We start from the raw sequence: 16997 nt of genomic DNA on the forward strand, positions 1-16997 counted from the left end.
TAGATTGTGAATCCATCTCCACTGTGTGTTTTTGTCCAGGGGAACCTAATTCTGCAGAGGACATGCCATGCTGAAGTTATGAAAGCCCTACACATCAATTGTCGCGGACAGGGAAACAAGCAATTATATCAGGAAAATGTATGTGACAATGTGCTTTCGCCCCTGGTGAAAGTGGAATTACTCGCGACAAACTTAAGAAATGGACTTTTACCATTGATGGCGTTAGGCAACTACTTTCCCAATGTGCTGCTTCTGTTTTCTTCCCCTTTATTTGCTTGCTAAAAATCAAAAACCTCCCAGGGCCCTTGGCAGCTGCTGGCTCAATATGGCCTCAACCTTCCCCAGCATCAGAGCAGCAGCGAAATAAAATGGGGAAGGGGCAAGTCTGGGACCCCAGTTGCTAAGCAAAGGCGAAAGAGGGGTGGGGAAGGAAGACTGGCTTCCAGCCGGTGGTCTTCTGTTCTCAAATTAGTCCTCCAGCAAATTTTGCTGCTGTCCACACTAGAGCAGTGATAATGCAATGATTTTAAAAACCCTGGATTTCCCTGGAAGCTTAGCAGGGGTTCCTCAATGAGAAGATCAGAACTTGTGGGCAACAGTGCAATGAAAGTGGCTAGCCTGCCCCACCAGAACTTCCCCTACAATCCACCGTTGCAAGGGAGTGCTGATGTGCTCTCAGTTGATATGGGGCAATGGTAAGACCCAGTCGTGGAATATGTGTTCATCCTAGAACCACTGGTGGTCAGAGCCAGCCATCAGGGGTGGGAGGAAACTCATTCTACTTGTGTCTCCATCCATTTGCCGGCTGAGTTCTGCAATGGCAACACGGAGATTACTGTGGAAGAAGCTGGCAGGCATCCTCTGGACTCATAAAGTAGGAAGGAAGGCAAGTGGGGGGTGGCTAAGGGGAGACTGAGATTGGTGAGGTTTCATTGCCAAAACATTTACTAGGATCTTCCTCAGCAGATAGCGAGTCCATGGCCAAAATTCTCCTGGGTTACCTCTGAAGATGGAGAACTTCAACAGCTATTTCCTTCCCTGGCAGGGCTTTGACTAGCCCTCAGTGGTGCAAGGAACAATAGTTTTGTCCCCTTGGTGGCATGTCCCCATATCATTTTCAAAGTGAGAAGGAGAAAGGGACTCCCTTTTTATTATTATGTATTAAATTTGTATACTGCCCTTCATCTGAAAATCCCAGGGCGGTTCACGAGAGAGTAAGAGTCCCATCCTTTGTGGACAGAGGTTCTTTGCTTTTCATAGCAGAGACCTGATAACGCTATCAAAGGGGGCATACCAAAAGATCAATATTACTATTTATCATTTCTACATTGCCTCTTAGCATTTTATTACTCATGGCGCTCTTTAATTCTGAAATAATTATTCCAGACTGGCCATCAACCCCCTCTGATTCGATCTTCACGATATCCAGGATAGTTCACAATTGTCACTCAGTGCATAAGCAGCCGCTGAGAAGGTGAAGGAAAGATCCATGTTTTAACAAGCTTGGCAGTGTGTACAAAAGCATAATTTAAAGTGCATTATGGTATGTCTTATTAAAGTCCTTTCTCCTCCTAGGCAGAATCTGATGCAAAGGCTGAGTTTTTCCAAGTCCCTTACTCAATTTCCAGGGAATACAGAGCAGCCACCGCAGTTGAGATCAGCCACTAACTAAGCAACCGGTTTTGGAGGAGAGAAATGTGAACACACCCTTAGATACTTAATGATCTCCTGGCTACACTGCCAACTTTATTTTCAAAATGTGTTCTGGGCAGCACTGAGTTCCTCAGAAGCTTCTGATGGGTTCGTTGGTGAAGAGATTGGTGAAGAGATTGGTAGTGGCAGAAAATAGTTTCTGGAAAAAGCAGCTTGCCAACACTACCAGTGCTTCCCCTGCTACTACATTTAAAGCAGTATTATGCCACTTTAAACAGTCACGGCTTTCCTCAAAGAATTCTGGGAACTGCAAAGGGTGCTAGTTTTTTAGGAGACCCCTACTCCCTCGAAGAGCTGCAATTCTCAGAGTATTTTAACAATCAATCCTTCTTCTCAAGGAACTCTGGGAACTGTACCTCTGTCAGGGGAACAGGTGTCTCCCAATAACTCTCTCAACACCCATAAGAAACTACAGTTCCCAGGATTCTTTAAGGGAAGCCATTACTGTCGAAAGTGGCATAATACTGCTTTAAATGTAGTAGCAGGGGAAGCACTGGTAGAGTTGGCAAGCTACTTTTTCCACTTTAAATGTACAGCACAGATGCAAGCCTTAGCCAGGGATCACCACAAAGGACCTATTTCACAGAGGGGGGAAACTAATGAAAACAAGCAAAACTAGTACCAAAGCGCAAAAAAAACCCCTCAATTTAAAAAGGGGGGCTGTGGGCTTTGCTGGGTGCCAAGTGGATTTTCTGAAGGTGCTATGGTGCCAATGGACACTGGTGTAGGAAGGGGGGGTGATGGGTGCGGTCCGCCCCAGGTGTCATCCCTGAGGGGGGGTGACATCGCTGTCCCTCCCCCTGGGACACTTGCAACCCCAACCCTACAGCAGCTAGCCCTGCCCCTGCGGGCAGCTAGCCCTACCCCCCCAGGTGCCGGAGCAGCTAGCTCCACCTCTGCCCACAGACACCATATTAGAGACCCCAGTTCTTTGTCATTCCCTCAGTTCAGGTGACACAGTAGTGAGGTCCAAAGAGTCCCGGCCTGTGTGAGCACACTTCAGAACATGACCCAGAATCCTGTGGTGTTTTGTGGAACCTCTGTAGTGATTCCTCCGCAGATGAGTTGATGTGCAAAGGGATCATGAAGGACTCTAGACCATTGTTCTATGTTATGAGATTACAGTGGTACCTCGGGTTAAGAACTTAATTCGTTCCGGAGGTCCGTTCTTAACCTGAAACTGTTCTTAACCTGAAGCACCACTTTAGGTAATGGGGCCTCCCGCTGCCGCCGGGCCGCCGGAGCATGATTTCTGTTCTCAACCTGAAGCAAAGTTCTTAACCCGAGGTACTATTTCTGGGTTAGCAGAGTCTGTAACCTGAAGCGTATGTAACCTGAAGCGTATGTAACCCGAGGTACCACTGTATATCCTATACAGCACCCTTGCAAAACAGCACTGTTAAGACCTGGGTTTAGATCTTCACTCAGCCACAAAACTCAGTGGATGACCCTGAGCTAGTCAATGTCTCTCAGACTAACCTACCTCTTAGGGTTGTTGTGCATTCTGCACTCTCTGGATGGAGGACACTATTAATTTCTAATAAATAAGTAAATTCCAATACCGATACAAATCTTATTTTGGACAACAACAAAAAGGGGAAATCCAGACGTATGGCTCAAAAAAGTTTTCGGTATTTGTTTGTTTTTATCTTGCCAAAGAAAAGCTCAACAACTTTTCTGTCCTGACTCTCACTGCCTGAAATATGGCAACCCTACATTTACACTTTAAATTCATTTTGTACATCTATAACAGCTTTAGCATTCGGTGAAGACCATAAATGAAAACTTTGTTGTATCAGGTATTAGGCTTCTCAGTTTCTCATTTTTCCATTTTAAGTTTGCCACATTTCCATAACAATCTGCATTTTTAAAAAGTAAAAAAGTAAAATAAAACCATCACAAAAATGCATCAGCATCAGCATTTTTGTGTGCATTCATCCCAATATACAATTTTTTGTAATCTGTTTTGCATGATATAATGCACTTTTGTGAGTTGTTTTTACCAATAAATTCATTTTCACGCACACTTTTCCATAATACGTACGTTTTTTCACACATTGTTTTGTTTTAGAGAACTGCGTTGCAAAATTCAGAGAACACAAATTTTGAGGACATAGCTATTCCCGTATTGTTTCGGGAAGGGCGAATTAGATAGGTTCCCATTAGAATAGGAACTGAATTTCTTCCCTATCCCTGACAGTGACAGACAGATAATACAGGAGCAATGAGCCCTGGTCTGAGAGGCAAATGTCTAGGTTAGTTCCTTTTCTCTGCTACAAGCTTCTTGAGTGACCTTGGGCAAGTCCCCTGGGACACAACACGGCAGGTGAATGTACAGCGTGGTTTTTTTTATAAATACGATAGCCAAGAGGTGTCAATTACATGCATTAATCAATCTCTGCATGTGGCAAGGTGTTTAAACGCTGTGTTTTGTTTCGCCAGCCCCTTCACAAAGAGGTGGGTGGGCTTCAGCTGACTTAGATGACATGCTTAAAACATAACCCACCGGCCAACAAACCATATTTGAGACCTGCCTATCGGAGCCACTCCCTTTATATAGAGCTTCAAGAAGGTGATTATACATTCAGGGACAGCCACATACATCTTCGCACCTGAAGCGCAAACGCAATGCACTCTTGGCGAGGGGTGGGACTCCACTTTAAACACAGTGAGTGAAATTACGTAGTGTTACATCCTTTGCTCCGCAGCTCTGGCAACACATACATCAACTAATCGCCTGGGTAAGGCACAGGGACTTTCCTCTTTATTTATTTAAATACTGCTTGTTACGCAAACCACTCCAGGCAGCATGCAATAATATATAAAAAAACACAACGCAAGCACCAAATATACAATATAGTTGGAACTGAAATACAGTACAATCAAGGAGCAACAAAATACCAAAAAAACTACAGTGTTTCTATTCTCAATGTGAAATGATAGTGTGGTGATGGTGTGCTCATTGTCACTGGTTGTGGCAATCAGGACGTCCCAATTTTCCTAGAGGGTGTGCCTATTTTCATATATGAGCCATATGTGGCGGTGTAAAAGGTTGTCTGACTGTAAGCACCCTGCGCATGGAGAGAGAAAAAAAAGGACTTAAAAGAGCTGCCAGTTTTTCAGCCAAGCATGACCCAACAGGCACTTACGAAAACTATGAAAGTGCTGTTTCTTCCTTCTCTACCCCAAAACAGGCACCTTATTGCACACTTTTCAGGTGAGGTTACCACACTCCTCCCTCTGCCTGCAACAATCCAGGTACACTAAGTTTACTCTTGTGGTGCGATACCTTAATTAGGGTCTGTTTAATTTCACAGCCTCCCTACTTTTCACTCTTTGCAGGCTTCTAGTATATTTTCAAATCCCTCACAACTACAGACTTGGCTACCTTACCTAACAGCTATACAAGAGCAATTCAAGAGACGTGCTTTTTTTCTGACCTAAAAAAGCAGAGAGGGCCTGCCCCTATAGAACTTCTGCATAGGAGCCATTAAAAAATAGCCTCTATTAAGGATTTTTAAAAGTGGCTACCTTAAGTATAGCCATTGACTTGCAATAAAGGAACAGCCCTCATGTTTCTGATCTGCAAGGTACCGGTATTTCAAAAGAATGCAGGTGTGGAAAGACTTTGGACTTGTGGGGTCTATTGGTTTTGGTTTTTTTACTAGCCCCCATGTGGCCCACCAGCTGGAACCCAGTGGGGCAAAATGGTGGCTAAGGGGGATGGTGCCAGATGCAAAATGGTGGTCAGGAAGACAGACAATTACCTACTACTGCACCCCACAAGCCATATACTGCATCAGAGTTATTACAGGTCAGGGATATACTAACAGCCTAACGTGTGTGTGTGTGTGTGTGTGTGTGTGTGTGTTGAGCAATTAGAAGTCCGAAACTGTTTCCAATCTACTGCAAATGATCCAGAGATCTACTGACAGATTTCAATCTACTTTCTGACCACCACCCCAAATCAAAATATACACCCACAACAGAAAGGCTATAGTGAAAATACGAGCAGAAGACCCTTGTCTACAATGTACAGAATCACTGATACTTATCCATAGACTTAAATATCCCCATCTACCAGAGGCTCTGGCCTTCTTGTAAACACTAGGTTGCCGCTGCGAACCCTTTTCCCTATTGTACTCCTTACTATTGTCTATATTCCTCTGCCAATAACCAATTTCCTTCCTGCCCCAGTCACATTCCAATTGCTGGGATCTTAATCTGCAAATCCATTTAGGGTTGGGGGGTTTTTCCTTTACTTTTTCCTTGAACACTGCCTCGTTCACGTTCTTCTCTGCTTTGCCTTTGCTCTTCCAGAGTGGTAGTTTTCAGAAATAAAGGACACCCATTAAGACCAAAGAAGCAGTAATGTTCCAGAATAAGGAACAATCGTTTAACGTAAGTAGTGCCCCTTAAAATAAGGGGCAAACAGGGGAGCAACCCCAGATTGTGGTGGCCCTGTTGTGCCTGTACAAAGGAGCACACCCCTTTACTGCAAATTAGCTAACTTGGAATAACTACCACCCCTGGTTGCACATTCAAAGTCTCCAGCACAGGTTTACCATCCCCAATACGCACTCCTAAAGAGGCACAGGGAAAGGTGGGAATTACAATTTCGGAGACTTGACTCCAAGCACCAAATGAGACTAAAGTGTACCAGCAGATAATGCTGTGTATTTGCCCATGGTACACACACACACCCGGCCAGCACAGATACCACCCGTTTACAGTTTTGTCTGAGAAGAAAACAAATGGAAGTTACTCGCACACCCTGAAGCCCTTTAGGAAAGCATCAAATGATCAACGTTATTATTATGAACTTTAATTAGAAAGATCTCCTCTGAAATTAGTGCACCCTCAAACCCACTCAACACTAAATCCCAGTAAAAATTAAAAAAACAAAACAATCAAGGATGATTAAAAAGTGGGGAAATAGGTTTTTTTTTTTTTATCCTCTCACACTGTATAGTTATGGGCAAAGTAGAATTCCAATTCACCGCAGTGACTGCAAGCACACAGCAAAACTGTGATGGCTGGGTTAATTACCACGGAATACAATGGTTTGTACAAGAATGCAAGGATACTGTTTTCAACCACAGACACACCCCGTAAGAATCAGAGGAAACCAAAAAGTAACACAAACTGCTTCTTCTCACAAATCATTCAGAATACAAGCCTTCGTTCAAAAGGAATTATTTCTGCTTTAAATGTTAGAAATATCAGGTGCAAGATTGCAATCAGTTCTAGCTTATTTTTTGCTGTTTGTTCTTTTGAAAAGATAAGAAGAAAAAAGAAATTTAGAGGCAGAAAGTGGGGGAGAGGCAAATCCTGAAACAAAATAGCCAGTTACTTTTTTTTTAAAAAAAAAAAAGGTACACAAACATGAAATTTATGATTTGCAATTATTTTGTGGGGGTGGTGGAAACAAACATAAAATATTTTGCAACACACAAAATTCAACAAGTGTAAAAGGTGGGATTATTTCACTTCATAACAAATAAAAACATGTTGCAATATCCCAAGACTGCATCCTAGGCATTTTTTTCCTACACTATGCAGAATAAAATACCTATCAGCATTTAATTTACTATTTCAGAGGCAGAAGGAAATTTTTCGGTGTGCCGTTTTCGGTGTGCCCATAATTTCCTTTTCTTTCTGTAGGTTTCAAAACCTACAGATGTACTGGCGTCATTCTGGAGCAAGGGTCTTTACTCCATATTTAAAACAGGGAGTTGGGGGGGGGCAGCATGTAGATTAGATTTTACACTGGGCTATAATTCACTGCTACTCACCCAATGATCTACATGATCAAATCTGGAAGGTAACATTTAATCCCAACTCTGTACAAAGACTACTGATCTAGCTAGATATACACTCAAAGGCCACCGAATGAAGCAAAACATGTTTCTTAGACTGATCCACAAAACCAATTAATTTGAAGTACTTAGATTTAAAGCGAGCTGGTCCTATTAACTACAATGCAACTAAACTGGCGATGCCCCCGATTTAGCGAGCTTGCTTTATGTGGCTAAGTTTAAAATGGGTCTTCTAAGGTACTTTTATTCCAACTTGTCAACAAGGTCGTCAGGAACACAGCCAAGTCACTGGATAAAAATGCATGACCCATTTTTATGTTTAGCCAGGGCTGTGGTTGGAATATGAATGGGGCATGTCATCACAAACCTTCCAAAAGTGTTTTGCACAACGTTCTGCCCAGATGTGGCCGGGCCCACAGAGGAGGCTTCGCACAACCACCATATGTTACGTGCAAACTGCAGTCTAGGAAGGGGTAAGAATTTGCCTTCGTTGAAAGCAAGATGTCAATTGTATAGCTGTTAGGCTTCGGGGTTGTAAAAAACTGTCTCACTTCTGGTCCAATATGCTTCCCGAAGCCTAAATTGTCGACAAAAAGGGCGAGAGGGAAAGTGTTTTACAGACCCGAATTCACCGTAGTTTTCAACGTAGGGCCACTGTCGAATAGAACTCACGCCGTGGCGGCACAATTATTTTTCTCAACATAGCATACAACAATCCCGTCTGCTTCCTGCGCTGGGTTCCATTAATGTTCATCATTGTTCAGAACATGGAGGCTGTTTCCTTCCTGCGCGGTGAGGTGGCAGTGGCTGTCTTCACAGCTGTGGGGAAATTTAACATACTGGTTGCCAGCCTAGCATGAGGAGCCGAATGACTCCATTCTCTCTAAAGTAGCAGGCTGAGGGGTAGACCGGGGGATTATTGGGACAGCGGGGGTGATATCTGCCTCTTCACACATCCAGACAAAGACAAATGCAATGTCCAAAAGGTATGGACCCTCTGAATTTACTTAAAACATGTCAAAAGTCTAACAAGATCTCCACGCATCTAAATTTCACCACAGTCACCCTTCCTCTAAACCAGGCTGCTGAGTTTTTGCACTCATTCATCTCGTCCTCTCATCCTGTTTTCCATTTGCACCAATCCTGTACCCCCTTTTCTCAGCCACATACCAGTAACACTAGACCCACCTCCAAAATCTTCAGAAGAACATTCCCTCTCGAACTAACAATTCATATCTGTGAAGTAATTTACATATTAATCCCGTCACACAATGTTCAGATTAGAAGAATTGTGGTGTTTTTTTTAGGGAAGATTAAAATAATAATTTTGTTAACTGATGAAGCCATTTTTCAGTGTAATTTTCTGAATAGCTATATGATGTTTGCCCTCGATTTCCTTACACATCTGGTATTTAGCAGGTGCCCAAATTCCCAAATAAATCAGAATCATGCCAATAAAAGATAGAAAATAAAAGAGGCACATATAAATCTTTAATTCCAGTGAACTCTGTAGAAAGGAATAATCATTACACGTCAAGGCACCTAAAGGGTCCTCTTTAAAAAACTGTATGACATACGGCTTTTCTATATATTTACGCCTTTTTTAAAAAAATTGGATCTATTGTAGCTATGCATTTAAAAACACATATAAGTTGATTTTATATATATATATAATTTAGCCGATCCAATAGAATAGATCCCCCCCCCCGCGGCCCCATTATTCTGTATCTATGATACCTTAAAGTATGATTTGGAACTGGGATAACTGATTATGGGTTGGACTTAATTTGGCTGTGACAAATGACAATAGATAAGCAGATAGACAGACACAGACAAGAAAGCCAAAATAAGAGAAAGTAAAAGGAAAGAGAGACACAGTTATTAATATTGCACCACAATTTGGCAGGGGACAGCTTCTTAATTATGCAATTTGTTTGCATCTGAAAATGTGGATGCAAATCTATGCAAACATATTTAGAAACAGAGTTATTATTTATGGCCTACCACTTCATTCCTGTTAAGGCTCTTTTTAAAAACTGCAGGCAGCGGGCCCGATCGGCTGTTTCACAATAGTCCTTTTACACTGCATAAGTGCTTTGAAGTGCTCTTGGTGTAATGGAAAATGAAGGACGCAATGTAGTGATGTATATTATTTATAGGTTTGTAAATCGATCCCTTTATATTTATTGAACTGTATTCTGGAGATAGATACCGGATATTATTGATACGGATGAATGTATTTACTGACTGATCCTGTTATTGATAGATCCATTACAGACGCTCAAAACAAAAGACACTTTCAAATGTGGAATTATATGTAGAGTTAACTCGTTTTGTTTTCATTATTGGAGCACTGATCTTGTTTTTTACAGATGTGTTGATCTCGAGCAAGGCACCTGCTATTTAGGACAGGTGTATATATTTGCATAATACTGTACTGTACTGATATGGAAAAGCAAAGTGAGAGACTTTGCATACAGATCTTCAATTGTAATATATATATATATATATATATATATATGAATAACTGCTATACCTACAATTCCAAAAGGTTCTGTTTTAAAGATACAGGCTGGATGTATCTTGATACTTCCATTTACAAATCAATCTGCTGTTTATGGATTAACTGGATCTATATATTTACAAGCAAATCCATCTTTTTCTAGCTACATTTTAAAAACTTTTCAACAACAGTCATTTATAACTACCCTTATTGATTTGCAAAAAGATCGTTATATTTACATCTGGAAGATGCAGATTTAAAAATAAATTATCTAATGGGGAAATCAAGTTTTCGAAAGAGTGGTAATTAAATTGACTACCTCCCATTTAACATGCATCGATTTGTGAATGAATCTCTTGGTCACACAATTACACAGACTGCACAACAGATAAATTGTACACCAGGAACAAGAACGACAATGGGTTTTTACTAATTGTTATTGGGGCCTGCTCTTCGTTTTAAGATGTGCGGCTGCCTTTCTATTGCTCCCCTCTTATATTTCTATCTGTCTGTAATTTTTACTCTTTCTTTTTAAAATTCCAGCTGTTCAGGAGAGCCAAGGTGAACGAAAGAACGAATCCTTTTATGCACCTCTTTCTATGATTTCTTCCTTTCCCGGATCCCTCTATTCTTCCAGGACTAGAATGTGAGGCTGCTTTGCTTGTGATAAAGCAAACAGACCCCTGATTTCAGATACATTTTCCCTTTCTGCCTCCCCGATACGTCCTAACACCAACCACATCCCTGGCCTTCTGGCCACCACCACCCCAGAGAAAAATATGGTAAAGGTGTGTTTGGGGGGGTGGGAAGCATCTAATTCCCACTGAAACTGACACCAAAGTGGTGCGAGGGTGGGGGGATGGAGTGTTTGATGGCTGAAGGGTATGACTGCTTTCTCTCTCTCTCCCTTCCCCTCCTCCCCAGGTGACATTCATGGAATAAATGACCTGGACTCTTTGTCGGGTGAGATGGAGCTGGCGGTCAGTTTCTTGACCAGGAAATGGCTGCTCTTATGTAGCAGTGGAGAACTAGGGATCGCTTTTTCCACTAACGCATCATCTCTCACAATTGGGAGTAAAGCGCCCCACTATACCTAAATTAAGAGTCTGGGTTCATATTAAATAAAAGAAAACTACTATTTATTTTTAAAGGCTCTCTCTGTGGCACTGCATCTCACATTCTGGATTTTAGGAAAGCCAGGTCGAAAAGAGGCACCTTCCGTTCCCAGCAGAAATACGACTTCCAGCGCGGCCAAAGGGCGAAATATAGTTTGGACAAAGGGGACCAAGTCCGATGGTATAATAGGAGCGGAATTTGGAGGGGTTTTGTCAGAGAGGTTGGGAAGGAGGTATAGCCAAAGGAAACATAAAAGGAGAGAAATGGGTGATAGAAAGGGGAGTGGGAGGGGGGGGGAAATAATGCAATGACAATTAGAAGGGAAAGTAGAGGAAATTAAAAGGGAAGGTGAGAAAAAACAGCAAAAGAGCAAGAATAAAAGGTATGGCGCACAAAACACGGAACTGGCAAAATCATGCAGAGGTTTCAAAGAATATATGGATCATATATAAGGATGGATGGAGGGATGTGGCAAAATATATACATATATACCGAAAAGTCCTAGTGCTCAGGACAGGGGAGAACGAGGACATTATAAGGGTGTCAACATCTTGTCAGGCTGCCACACAGTTCCAAACAGACAAGGGCAGGCACCGAGAAGCTCAGAGAGCAGCGTGTATTGGGACTGGAAATGTAGGGAAATGGGGCAGCGAAGGACACCCTGTTGCCAAGGGACCGGTAAGCAGGTCGCTTGAGGAAATCGCAGGCCAGGCCCTGGAAGGGCTTCCGCACTGGACCTAACCAGTAGGGTGAGCTGTAGAGGAAGACAAGGGGCAGAGGCACTGCAGCGCTGAAAGGGTTACCGAGGCACCCGCACATACAAATGCACATACACATGCCAGGCAGCAATAAAAAAAAGGTCACTGCAGAGAAATGAGGTCTCACTTGACAACAGCAGATGCACACCCAACAGAAAAAGGAAGGCAGACACACACACAAGCAACCGCACCGACCCACAGAGCAACACACAACAACAGAACAGTGCGGCGCTTCTCATACCGGGCTCCTCCGACCCTATGCGTAGCGTCTAGCGGACACTGGGGGTGGGCAGGAGAAAGACAAGGCTGTACTAAATACATAAAGCAATACAATTAAATCACGGGAGTCAGACACACAGACAACACACAGCAGATGTGGGTGCCATAAAATAAAATAAAAGGACACTGATTCAACACCACACTTCTATAGGGGACGTCTCCAAATATATATATTCAGCGTTACTGCCTGCCGATACTGGTCAGCACATTGTATTGCACACACGGGGATGGCGTCCTCTTTCAATTTATACTCGTGGGTTCTAATCCAGATTAGTGATTGCAAAAACTCCAGGGGAGATTCCGCAATCATTGCGGATCAACAATCATGCAGAGTAAAGGAGCGATCTTGTGTACATGGCTTCAAGCTTTAACCATTCTGCCTTCGCCACTAGGCCCAGCTCTCACAAAGTCAGGGGCTCTCCAATCCCCTCAGTCACTATGGCTCCTCATGAGAGAAACCCGACACAGAAACGCAAATTCTAGCTCATAGCTCCCTCCTCAAACCCAGTCGGGGTTACCACCCGCAAGGAGCTGCAACTCTTCCAGATTAAAAAAAAAATCAACCCAGATTATTGGGATGTAATTTTGAAATACAGTGTTTCCGTGATGGGTCTATGAAAACGAGGCCTAGTAAACAGATGGGGGGGGGGAACCATGGCCGGCCCTATCATGAGGTAGAATGAAGCAGCCACCTGAGGCAGGTTTCGGATGCCAGGAAAAGGCAGCAAATTGTGAATCATTTGATTTTTTATTGTTCTGTTTTATAGGAAGTGGGGGCTCTTGTGAAATATTCCAGTTAGGAGCCAATTAACTATGCACCTTGGCTTGAAGAAGGGAGGGTGAGGGACATTTGCCGTTCTCCCTCCCGCAGCAAAATGTCAGGGGGCGAGCCCAACCTTTTGACAGGACCAGACCTGAAGGGGAGGATGCGGCATTCTCTGCAGTTTAGGCAAAAGGAGCTCTTCCCGCGATTTGCACCCCACACTCAAAAGGGAATAACCCTTTGCAGAATCCAAGGAAAAGGCAGTAATAGCAAAGAGATTTGGGAAGTGTCTGGTGACTAAAGGACTTGTTCCAAGAAGGACCTGCTCCATTATATCAACAGACGCACACACCACAAGGCCACACACAAAACAAGAGGGCACGACAATGTATCGCTGCTGCCGCTTGACACACTTCAGCAACCCTTTCGTACACACACAGGGCACACACCCATTATCACTTAATGTAGATTAATTACCCCATAGTGAGCTTTAATCACACTGTACTCACAACCCGAGTGATAAAAGGCTGGGAGGGGGGTGTTCACCCTTTCAATCCATGTTTATGGATGAAGTAAAAGATTCTAATCCACATTAGCGAACAAGGAGGTGTTAGTTTCCCCCGATTAATTAACATGGAGCACAAGCGTTTGAACTTGAGTGCACAAGATTAGGGTAATGAAAGAATGATAGAAGGTTAGAGTTCTTTCCAGAGTTTGACTTAATCTTTATACATGTGCTGGCAGTTCCAGTCTGTTTTGTGAGGATTAATCTAGGAAAATACAGGTGTTTCCCCATAAATAATCTGAACCAAAACTGTGCGGTCTTTTTTATGGAAACTTACCAGCCCCACAACTGACATGCCAATTCAGACACACAAGGAACAGAAAGGGATGCAATCTATATAGGAAAATGTAAACTCCCATAGATGACAAATAGATGGATTATGCACACCCACGGGGGCAATTTGTACACTTGCAGGGACGTAAGACACACACACACACACACACATCTCAAATTGCAGAGGCCTGAATAGGGATATTTAAGAAGAAATAAAAGCTGTTGTGTCACCCAACAATGCAACTGGCAGGGGAAAGGACTGTTACAAAACTCTTTGCGGCTTCTGCATTTATTAGGTTTTTGCAGAACCTACTCCAGAGTAATTTCCACTTCTCCCTGTCACAAAAGTAAGACCTGTGAAATATCTACCAGCACTGCTTACAGGTAGACTTGCAACTGCTTAAAGAAAAATGCAACAGTGCTGTTGGTGCTTTAAGCAGCCAAGAGGTAACAAATTGGTGTCTTAAATGAACCCACTGACAAAGCACAGGGGGGAGGTCAGTGGCAAGCAGCCTAGTATGTTGCCAGCTTCACTTACACCAGTGCCCACCTGTCAGGACTAAGGGGTCTTTGCAGCAAATAACCACTGTTCCCCATTTCCCCATGGCAATGTCCTGTAAGTGCCCAGCCCATCTCACCCCACCTCACCCCATAAGCAAAGCCCAGTTAGTCATTTCTGAACTCCAAGTAACTATGGACAAGTTAGGGAATGTCAATGAAGAGAGAGAGAGAGACTCGCCAAGGATATGCCAGGCTCTGGGACAGCAGACCAGAAGGCATTCCTCAATTCGCTCACTCTCTAATAACTAAAGAAACAGAAATAGCATCCGTTTTGGAAAACTGGGATAGTGTTCCAACTTGGCCTGGGAGACAGCTATCGCACCAAACATGAATTTGGGGGGTAGGTGGTTCTGGATTTAGGGGTTCAGGGCGGCTGAAGGTAACAGCCACACCCCTAGATCCATTATTCTTAACCCTATTCTTAGGAGATGTGTTCCCTGCTCTCTCTCTCCCTCACAACCCACACACTCACTTTTGAAATTTTGGTCCATCTCCATTCTTTTGGATGTATCTTTCCACCTCTCTCTCTCTCTGCCCCACTGAATCCAGACCACTGAACCCCCTTCCTTCACCAGGAGCTCCCGTCTCTTCTATCCAGCGGTCTCCTTTCTTTCTTACCCAACTCTCCTCCCTGCCTCAGCCACACACCCTGCCCCCCCCCAATATCCACCTCCTCTCACCTTCCCCTCATATAGGTCCTCTTCTCATACACTCCCCCACCCCGAAAAAAACCACAGAATCTGACCTCTTCACCCATCCAGCCACTACCCCAGGTCTCCCCTGCGCCCCCCCCCACGCTCCCACCTCCTCCAGATCCTGACAATATCTCTCCCTCCACACAATAGCTGCCATGGGCTGCTAATAATTATTAATAACATTCTTCCTTTCCTCCCTCTTCTCCACCCCCACCCCGTCCATGGACAAAAGAAGAGTCCAGTTCTTGTTGTATGTATCTGCCTCCCCCTCCTCGCTTCGGCCATTGCACCTTCTCCCCCCCCCACACACACAACCTTCACTTTCTTCCCCCCCCCCACTCTCAACACCGGTTCTTTGGACAATCCAAACCATTCCATCTTCGGTTCGCACACCCCCCCCCCCCGCATTATGCAACTTGAGTTTATAAGAGAGGGGTCTAATATACTCACTTATACCCCAATAAACACAGAACACCCCCTTTAGTGTATGAAAGCAATCGCCGCTAATGCACAGCACAACCCCCCACCCTTTTCGGGGGCGGGCGGAGGGGGGGTTAGGAATCCAAATATTGCAACACATTTCCTAACAATATATGCCCGCTTTGCAAAACCGTAAACGCCGGAGCCACAACCCCCCATCTCCTCAGGTTCCTTCTGTCTATTCCTCCTTTTTCCCCCTCCCTTCTTTCTTCCATCGCCAGAGCATCAAAAGCCGAGCCACCGCCACCGAAAAGCAAAGAGACATTTACAGAAAATCCTCTACAGCGTTTTCTCTGTCTTCTGATTTTATTTTCATCCATGCAAAAAAAACCTATATAGATATATTTTTTTAAACATTCGCTCAGTGCACAAAGCCATTTGCAAAAGGAAAGAACGGCCAGCAAATATCATTTTTTGCCATTGCAAAAAACGCCTCCCCTTTGCAATGAATAAAAATGCCCTTTAAAAACACGCCTGTATCATTTTTGCATTTTATTTGTTTTTGTAAAAAAATAAAAATAAAATGCATTTTTATATATGCATCTCTCCGTTATTATTTTTCCCTCTTTGCAATTTTTTTTTGTTCGTTTCCTTAAAGGCTGAGCCACAGACACCAGCAAAAATAATATGCCAGGGAGAGGAAAAAAAGAAAGCTCTTGGAAGGAACAATTGCAGCTGCTGTGTTGAGAGACGAAGAGAGAGAAAGGAATAGACTGCCTTGTGTGTGTGTGTGCGTGTGTGTGTGTGCAATAGACCAGCTGCTGCATTAAGCATTTTGCAATCAATAAAGAGCGGGTGAGATTTATGCAAAGCGCAGATATTAATATGCAAAGTTTTAAAGATTTTTAAATGGGAGAGAGAGGGAAGGAGACAGGGAGGAGGAGGCGGGGTGGGGGGGGATTGCATAGAGACTGCACCTACCTCTGCTTCCATCGGTGGGCGCAAGCTGACTCCTCCATGCGCGCATGGGTGCAGCCCAGATACACAGGGGCTGAGGGGGAAGCAGCAGCAATAGCAGAAGCGGCGGCGGCGGCGGCGGCGGCAGCAGCAGTCAGAGCGCGAGCCAGGGCGCGCGCCGGATTCTCTCCATCATTTCCCCCCTCCCCTCCCCATTCCCCGGCTACGGTTGCCCGGGCAACGAGAAAGATGCAGCAGCATCAGCACCAGGATGAAAGATGCTCAGGGCAGCAACAGCAGATGGGGATGGAGATGGGGCGCGCGTGAAAGGGAGCCCTGATTGGAGGGGGGAGCAGATGGGAGGGAAGAAACAAGAGGAGCTTCCGAATTTTAGAGTGGGGGGGGCTTGTTTCCAAATTTGTTAAACTGAGGGACTGAGTGGGGGGGGGGGCAGTGGGTCTTTGGAAGAGGGAGAAAGAAAAATGCCCAGAGTGTTTTCAGCTGGGGCAGGGACGGGGGCGGGTGGGGGGCGGGGGAGAAATGAAGGAAGGGGCAATACAGAAAGGTGAGGGTTA

General features: G+C 44.1%; 1 protein-coding gene across 1 annotated transcript in view; it reads right to left on the bottom strand.

Moving 5' to 3' along the window:
• The window catches only part of POU2F2 (POU class 2 homeobox 2), a 110065-nt gene extending 93272 nt beyond the window's left edge, over positions 1–16793 (bottom strand). Inside the window, exon 1 of the mRNA XM_079985453.1 lies at positions 16447–16793. The gene's annotated coding sequence lies outside the window, so the exon portion shown is untranslated. The remainder of the gene's footprint in view (positions 1–16446) is intronic.
• Positions 16794–16997: the final 204 nt, after the last annotated feature.

This window comes from Podarcis cretensis (assembly GCF_951804945.1).
Source record: "Podarcis cretensis genome assembly, chromosome: 8".
In the NCBI taxonomy this organism is placed as follows: Eukaryota; Metazoa; Chordata; class Lepidosauria; order Squamata; family Lacertidae; genus Podarcis; species Podarcis cretensis.